This window comes from Triticum urartu, chromosome 1, assembly GCF_003073215.2.
Source record: "Triticum urartu cultivar G1812 chromosome 1, Tu2.1, whole genome shotgun sequence".
Lineage (NCBI taxonomy): Eukaryota > Viridiplantae > Streptophyta > Magnoliopsida > Poales > Poaceae > Triticum > Triticum urartu.
In genome coordinates, this window is record NC_053022.1 from 516,369,002 (window position 1) to 516,378,079 (window position 9,078).

Sequence of the window (9,078 nt, forward strand, 5' to 3'; positions counted from 1 at the left end):
TGCTTGGATCATGCGGATAGAAACCTTCTTCAATGATTCTCCAAAGGTTAGTGTTCACATGATTTAAATGACGTTTAAAGTGGTAAACCCAAGAATCAAAGTCCTCATTTTTCACAATCTTAGGGGTGGACCGGCATGATTCAAATGAGTGGAAGGAACCGGTACACCATAAACAAGTGGTGGTTACACATGAGCAAAGATGTCGGTGCCATTGTTACCACTAGAAGAAGGAGCCTTTTCACTACTAGCTTCCCCCTTGTTGGGGAAAGCATCCGTCACCTTGTCGGTGGGGTCACCCACTTTCAACGGTGCGGTGGATAGTTTAAGCCCCTCAAGAAATTTAGTAAACATGCTTTCAACTTCGGTCGTCATGGAGGTTTTCAATGTCTCCAAGGCCACATTGAACTCCTCACGAGAGACCGAGGTTCCCCCATCGCTCGTAGACGAGGTCGGATTCACACCGGAGTGTTCCTCCACACCGTCTACGGTATCAACCATACTCTTTGGACGGTAAAGTCCTTAATAAAGAGACGAGACTCTGATACCAATTGAAAGGATCGATATGGTTGACTAGAGGGGGGGGGGTTGAATAGGCAACTAACAATTTTTAGCTTTTCTTTAACAATTTAAACTTTGCATCAAAGTAGGTTGTCTAGATATGCAACTAGGTGAGCAACCTATATGATGCAACAAGGATAGGAACACAAGCAAGCAAGATATATGAAACAAATAAGCTTGCACAAGTAAAGGCACGAGATAACCAAGAGTGGAGACGGTGGAGACGAGGATGTGTTGCCAAAGTTCCTTCCCTTTGAGAGGAAGTACGTCTCCGTTGGAGCGGTGTGGAGGCACAATGCTCCTCAAGAAGCCACTAGGGCCACCGTATTCTCCTCACGCCCTCACACAATGCGAGATGCCGTGATTCCACTATTGGTGCGCTTGGAGGCGGCGACCGAACCTTTACAAACTAGGTTGGGGCAATCTCCACAACTCAATTGGAGGCTCCCAATGACACCACGAAGCTTCACCACAATGGACTATGGCTTCGCGGTGACCCCAACCGTCTAGGATGCTCAAACACCCAAGAGTAATAAGATCCGCAAGGGATTAGTGGGGAGAATCAAATATCTCTTGGTGGAAGTGTAGATCGATGCCTTCTCAACCACTCCCAAGCAAATCAACAAGTTTGGTCGGCTAGGGTGTGAGATCGGGCGAAAATGGAGCTTAGAGCAATAATGGAGCTTAGGGGTGGAAGAGGTAAGTCAACGGGGAAGAAGGGGACCCCTTATATAGTGTGGGAAAAGGATCCAACCGTTACCCACCAACCAGCCCGCGGCCAGCGGTACTACCGCGCCTGGCCAGCGGTACTACCGCAAGGCCGCGCGGTACTACTGCTTGCAACCAAGCGGTACTACCGCACGGCTGTGCGGTACTACCGTACCGACCCACGGTACTGCCGCAACCCCAGCGACAGTAAAGAAAAACGGACGCGTAGGAGCTGGGGGCGGTACTTCCGCACGTGCAGTACTACCGCGCTCCCCCATGCGGTACTACCGCAAGGCAAAAACCCCCAGCCAGGTTGAAGGGAACTTCCGTGCCTACTTCCGCAAAGAAACGGAAGTAGCAAAAAGCCGACACAGTAGTACCGCCGAGGGGCGGTACTACTGCCTGACTGCATAGCGCGGTACTACCGCTCGGCGAAAACGGTACTACCGCGGTAGGTGCGGATGTAAAAAATTACATCCGCCCCTACTACCGCAAAGGGGCGGCACTAGCCTGGTGGGCAGCGGTAGTGCGGCTCCAGGGAAGCGGTACTACCGTGGGCACCTGCGGTACTACCGCGCCACCGCGCGGTACTACCGCGGATGCCTACGGTACTACCGTTTTCCTGGGAGCAGTACTACCGCGACCAATCACAGCAGCCAGACAAGGGAGGCAAGAAAACAGAGGAAGCTCCAAGGAAAAAGGAGGGGACACGAAGGAGACGTGTACGTGATGATTCCACCCAAACCTTTCCAACGCGGACCCCCTCTTAATAGTACGGCTTTTCTACGACTCAAATCCACCAAAAAGAAACGTAGAAAAGACGCCGTCTTCATTAGTCTCCGAGGGGCACCCAATCGTCTTGTGCCTAGCAATGAAGTGTCTGGAATACTCAAGGCACACGATTAGTCCGCAAATGCGTTGTCATCAATCACCAAAACACTTAGGGATAAATATGCCCTTACAATTGTCTTTCCCATTTCTCTCTGTTTCCCTCCAAATTTTTAAAGAATGTTCAAGCACCTCCAAATTACTACTCCCTATGTAAACTAATATAAAAGCGTTTAGATCACTAATTTAATATTCTAAATGCTCTGATATTAGTTTACAGAGGGAGTACTAGTTATCTCCATCTTACTCCCTCGAGTCCTTTTTAGTTCGCATATAAGATTTGACTGAAGTCAAGCTTCGCAAAGTTTGACCAGCTTTGTAGAAAAAAGTGTCAACATTCACAATCTGAAATCAATACCACTAGATGTGTCATGACTTAAAGTTTCATATTATATAACTTTAGCATGGCGGATATCGATATTTTTTCATATAAATACGGTCAAACTTTGTGAAGTTTGACTTCAGAGAATTCTAATATGCAGAGTAAAAAGAATAGGAGGAAGTACTATACGAAGGATAAAAAGGCATGGTGGTCCAGCTAGCTATTGGGTGCTGATCAAAAGAAGAATGGTCCCGTGCTATATGGAGTAGCCTCCTAGGTTCTGGTGGTGGAGGATTTGTAAAGGTTGTATGTATGTTGGTGATATTGGGATAGAGACGTCGCATATGGGCCAACAAATCTCTCTAAGTTTTCAATGCATATCAGAAATGATATATACTAACACAGTCTCATAACCTGGGGAAAATGATTTTCTTACTTAATAAACTCGCTGAAGGAAGGTGACGATAACATCGTTTATCCAGGGTATGCTGTAAATCAGTGGTATCTGCATGTGCGGCCGTAAATAAATTAAGTTTAAAATAACTTGGTTCAAAGTTCGGACACTATCCTATGCAAAGTAAAAGTACTGAAAAAACTTACTTTTCCAACTGGAAAACCCCTTTCCAGTAATTGCTCAACAAAAGCATTAAGCAATCTTCTGATTGCCATATAATAATGATATACCAAAGTATAATGTTTTGAAGGACTGAAAGATTGGAGCAAACCACACATTCGATGCATCTTGCAGTCTTATTGAGCTAAATTCACTGTTGTGTTAACCCTAGCTTTGGTGTACATGTACGGCAATTAATATTTAGCACTGCTAGCTAGTACGGAGTAGTTGTCAATTGATTAAGCTGGTGGCGCTTTATGTTTTGCAATGTATTAACCCGTCTCAGTCTCTGTCTGTTCCTTAATTTGATGTGACGCGACTTCTCATACGTATCTATAGGGTTACTCCTACGGTCCTACCTCTATCTATACTCCGGTCTAGCATTGACTACTATACTACTATCACTTCTGCTACCGGCTGGCGAGCACCGAGCTTTACCATGCGTCGTCTCGTGCCGAGGCCACTCACAGTGAATATCTCTGTCCAGCCGGCTGGATATATTTGACGAATGGAGTAGCACGTAGGCGTCGTACGATCCATGGTAAAAAGGACGGGCCAGCGCGAAAGCTGCTCATCATTTAGTTGCTGCTAACAAGCACCACAAGTTCTTCTCACCACTGCGAGGAGCGAGCGACCTCCCAGTGGAGCTATCATCACCAGGAGCAGCTCCCTCCCTTTCCCATCCAGCTAGCTAGGGTTTACACGCAGATTATCAGTCGACGGCCGGCAGCTCCCTCCCTCCCGCTCCCGCAGCGGAACTCCGGCGTGCACGGAGGCAATCGGCCGGCCGGGGCTCGCTCGCGTTCTTCCTCAAAAGCTCAGCCAGCCTGCAGGGTCACTTCAGCTCAGCTCGCCGCCTCGCCCTATTAATTCGTGGCGATCTACGGGGAGAAGCTGGCTGCCCGGCTGGCCCACGATTTCTCATGCTTGTAAGTTGCGTTTATAATTGCTTTCTTGGTGTAGATCTGCACAGATTCCGTGGTTTCAGTGAGCATTTCGAGCTCCTTCTTGAGTTGTAGATCCTCGGATTAATCAGCCAGGGTTGCACCTGGAATCCTGGATCCCCATGGAAATCTCGGATGGTCTCGATCTGGTTCTGATGCTCATCCCATGGTTTTCATATTTTTTCCCTTTTCCCTCTCGTCTCCTGTCACTTTTCACTAGCTATTTCCGGCATGGTATGTTGTTAATTGTCTACCAGAATTTGATGGTTACTAAGTGAGTGTAAGCCAGGGGGATGTAGTAATCCAACTAAATCCTTCAGCAGGTTTTCAAAGTACATATATTTCCTTAATTGACACCGCCGGCAAGCTCACTAAACTCAATCAATTAGTGCAGGTGTGAGCCTGTGATAGCAGCATATGTAGGCTCATTCATCCATTAATCCCTGTACAGTGGACAGTAGTTGTAGACTGTAGCACGATGCATACATGCCGCTACACGTACGGACGGCTACAGCATCCTTGCCACAGCGTTCTTGTTTCGATGCGGCGCTTTGTCTGTCACTATGTGTGGCGAATAAAGCTGCAGGTGTTCCTCAGTGGCTCAGTCAGTGATGCTGAAATCAAGAATCGATTGATATGATCTACTACTACGACAGGGCGAGCACATACGCACTGTGATCGATGCATATCATCATTACCTTATGCTTGATCAATCGACTGCAGGTGCATGCGACGATGAGCTCCTTGAGATGATAAGCGCCGGCGACCATGGGAACGACCGCCGGAAGTTCGAGCCGGCGGCGGCCGGCAACAAGGCCCTGCAGGCGGCTGCGGCGGCCTCGCGGCACTGGTCGGCGTCCACGGAGTCGCGGATCGTGCGCGTGTCGCGCGTGTTCGGCGGCAAGGACCGCCACAGCAAGGTGAGGACCGTCAAGGGGCTGCGGGACCGCCGGGTGCGCCTCTCCGTGCCCACGGCTATCCAGCTCTACGACCTCCAGGACCGCCTCGGCCTCAGCCAGCCCAGCAAGGTCGTCGACTGGCTCCTCAACGCCGCCCAGCACGAGATCGACAAGCTGCCGCCGCTCCAATTCCCGCCGCACGACGACGACCTCCTGCTCTCCGCCCACCACCACCACCATCACCTGCAGCCGACCTCCTCCATGACGTCCATGGCCATGGTGCCGCCGTTCTCGCACGCCACGGCAGCCGCGGCGTCCATGATGGTCGTCGACAGCGACAAGGCAGCGCAGGCCCACGACGGAGGCGGCGATCTCAAGGGGTTCATGAGCCTGAGCAACTCGCTCGGCCTGGTCAACGGTGCCGGAGCCTCCATGCCGACGCTGGCTGCGGCCCAAGCCGGGTCGTACCATCACCACTACGCCGCTCATGAGGCTTGGAGCAATGGCGGCAACAATGTCCAGGAGCAGCTGGGCGGCCATCGCTCTTCGCCTCATGTGGTGCCTCACCAAGGCTTGCCGTTCCCGTCGCTGCTGTCCTTGGCCCCGGTGTCTCAGTTCGTCTTCTACACGCCGGAGGGCGGCTTCGCCATGAAAGACGTCGCTTCCGATGATCAGTTCCCCGTAGACAACCTTGACGATTCGCAAGGCCAGCTCTCGCTGAGCTCGCGGGGAGAAGCTTTCTTCACTCAGGAAGCCAGGGTTGATCGATGAATCACCTACGTCGTGGGCATATGCATGGTCTCTAGCTGCTCCAAGAAGGTGCGTATAAATTAATAATCCATAATGCTCTGAGGAGCAGTATTTTACTGTCTTTATTATAGGTAAGTCATGCTGTGATTTAAGATTACTTGAGAGGGGATTATTTGGGAGTACTGGGTGTGATGATCAAGTTAAGGTTTTGCAGCCTCTGTGCAATGCAATTCGTTGTTTTTTTTTATTACAAGAAGTAATAGTTCATGTATTGACTGGCTTTGTGTAATAACGATCTGGGATTTTGCTTGGGAGTCTCTGCTTAAGAAGTCGGCTTTCTCTTGTGAGTTTTGTATCTCCATTAATCAATCTTTGTAATATGATTGGTGCGTTGTTGTTTGCAACTCTTTCATGTTCTTGCTATCCTTCCTTTTGTTGTTGGGATTATACATGATTAATTGGGGAGTTTCAATTTGTATGACTCTTTCACAAGGACAAAAACAATTTCAAAAAAGTAACATAAAAGTATACTTATTTTGCGCCTACTCTTTCGGGAAACCACCCTCTCATTCTTTAAGAATCAGAATGGTCATATCCGAGTTTCCATTTCATCATTTGGAATTTGAACTTTATATCTTTGACTTATTTTTAGCTTTATTCTTTTTTTACTTAGCTCATCCCATAGAATTGAAAGCATGGTTCACTCCTATGCCACCCAATATAAACGGGACCAGTGTGATTTGTCATTTAACAGGATCATTCAAGATTTTGTGACCCACAGTTGGGACACACACTTCCAATTCGATCGGTTGCAATCCTGAACATATTATATATGAGATTTAAAATTGTAGCTGAATAAAGGCCATAATTCGTATAAGCAATTAAGCATAGTGATTTAACAATTTAATAGGAAGTTTAAAAGCAAATTGCATGATTTAATTGGCATGCCAATTTTACTGAACTTTTTGCCTATACAATGCTTTTTTTGCGGGTGCCTATACAATGATTGTTTGACCCAAATAGATGTTACAAAGTGCACAATCCATTATTAGCTACTGATGCACATAACACTAGGAGTGGTATTCTATTTAGCGAGGTAAAACAGTGTCACCGATGTTTAAAAATATTTCATGGTTGAAAATTTTAATAATTCAGGCATATATATTCAAAGAAGTAACAATCAAAATTATACCGAAGACTTTGCAAAATAAAAAAATCATTATTTTTAAGTGTTGGAGAAAGAAAATGGCTTGATTTTAATCGGTGCTTTAACAAGTTGTTGAGAAGCTAAAAAAATGTAATAGTTCGTTTTTAATTGGTTCCCCATAGTTTACGTACTGAGTGCTCATTGGACCAAGGCTAAATTTAACATGGTCCCTCTTACCTTCTCTTTTTCACATGGGAGGTAAGAACGTAAAATTTAGTCAACCCACTACTTAATTAAATCAACGGCTCAAATCTGTTATATACTCTTACCTCTTATGTGAAGACAGGAGGTAAGCGGGATCATGTTAAAACTATTACCAAAATGGATGCTATACTGGTCACTAAAACAAGATACAATTTTATTAGGTAAAACAACCGTGTTATTAAAAAAACTTGTTTAGTGATATAACTTTTTATTAGGACTTGCGTGTAATGAAATAAGTAAAACCAGAGTTGCATAGTGAAGATTTTGCAGAAAGGAAAACACCATTTATTTGACGCGCTAAAGAATAAATAACTACACATTAAATATATATTTTATTTTTCATGAGAAGATTATATGTGTGTGTTTCCTGAGAAAAATATGTGCACGTACTCCCTCCGGTCCTTTCTACTACTCATATAAGATTTGTCTAGAGCAAACTTTATAAAGTTTGACCATATTTATATGAAAACAAATTCAACAACTATAATACTAAAGTTATGCAATATGAAACCAATTCATGACACATCTGATGATATTATTTTTGTATTATGAATATTGATATTTTTTATAAAGTTGATCAAACTTTGTATGTTTGACTACAAACAAATCATATATGTGAAGTAAAAATATTGAGGGAGCACGTCTTGCGAGCAAAAAGTGTGTGCTTTTACTACAGCTGATGCAGAAATTAATCAAAGTTCAAGAGGAAACTAAAAAGTTTGTGTTATTTTCCTTGGAAGGCGGAGAATACAAAGGTCGTTGACTTGTCACACAACATCTACAACCGCAATACTCAAAAGCTGCCTCCGAGATGCCCACCGACGCGTCCGGCGCATCCACGAAGAGTGAGCGGACACCACACCAAAACCGTCCTCCACAACCATTAAACTCAAAGTTCATACCTCAAATCCATAATACACATGCAAATAAAAAACTGCATACTACGTACATAGGTAAAACTACTCATCATCGAGATCTCGATGATCTCCGTTCCCGGCGCCGGGTAGACGGGCAAGTGCGGAAGCTCCTGCGTCTGTGGAAGCTCCGGCTACTCCTCCGCCTCCGCCTCTGCGTCCAGTTCGGCAAACAATACCGCTGTCACCGCCTGTTCTTGCCGGTTGGCCTCGACGTAGGCCTCGTCCTGGATGGTCTCGAGGATGGCGGTCTGCTCCGCCATCTCCATCGCTTGGGCGGCCTCGTACTCCGCCTTCAAGTCCGCCATGGCGAAACTCGCATCCTCCTCTTCCTCCCCCGGCTTCGCCACCTCCTCCTCCATGGGCTCCGGCTCCGGCTCTGGGTCCTTCTCCCCCTCCGCTTGCTACTCCTCCTCCTCATCTTCCGAAAGCTCCAGTGAATCCGGAGGAAGGTCGGCGGCGAAACAGCCCGCCTCGCTTGGATCTGCTCCAGCAGCTGCACCCGGTGCTCCGGAGTGAGCATGGCATAGGTGGTGATACGACACCTCGGCATCGCAAGCGGCAGACGGAAGTGGAAGTGCCAGTGGTGTAGGAGAAAGGGGGAGAAATGAGGCGGGCTAGGGTTATATGTCACCGCCGTCCGGCTTAAATAGCTGGCTTTCTCTCTCAGGTGGCACGCCAGAGCGGCGCCACGCGACACGGAGTGGAGGAGGCACCCATCGGACCTGCGGCCCTTCTTGGGCCCTATCTGTCAATCAGACCTTGCGAGCGTGTCCGGACGCGTCCGGGTCTCTCCTCATATCCGTCGTAGATTTCGACCGGATATGAAGAGTGTCGGTAAGTTTAGGCGTTTGGGCCGGCTATGAGAAGACCGGTTGGGTGACTGACTGGGCAGCTTGTCCGATCGTTTGGACGGGTATAGGGTCCGGTTGTAGATGCTGCCATACCCATGCGTCTCATTTTGGATTATTCAGCCAGGTTCACGTCACTAGCCTTCAACAAGCTAGTTGCCCATGAGGGTAACGGCCCGGCCGTACGAGCTCGACCAGCACATTTGAATGCCAAATTAAG

The 9,078-nt window shown here is 47.3% G+C and overlaps 1 pseudogene; it reads left to right on the forward strand.

Moving 5' to 3' along the window:
* The first annotated feature begins 3,622 nt into the window (after positions 1 to 3,622).
* LOC125524649 lies at positions 3,623 to 5,996 on the forward strand (annotated as a pseudogene).
* The last annotated feature ends 3,082 nt before the right edge of the window (positions 5,997 to 9,078 follow it).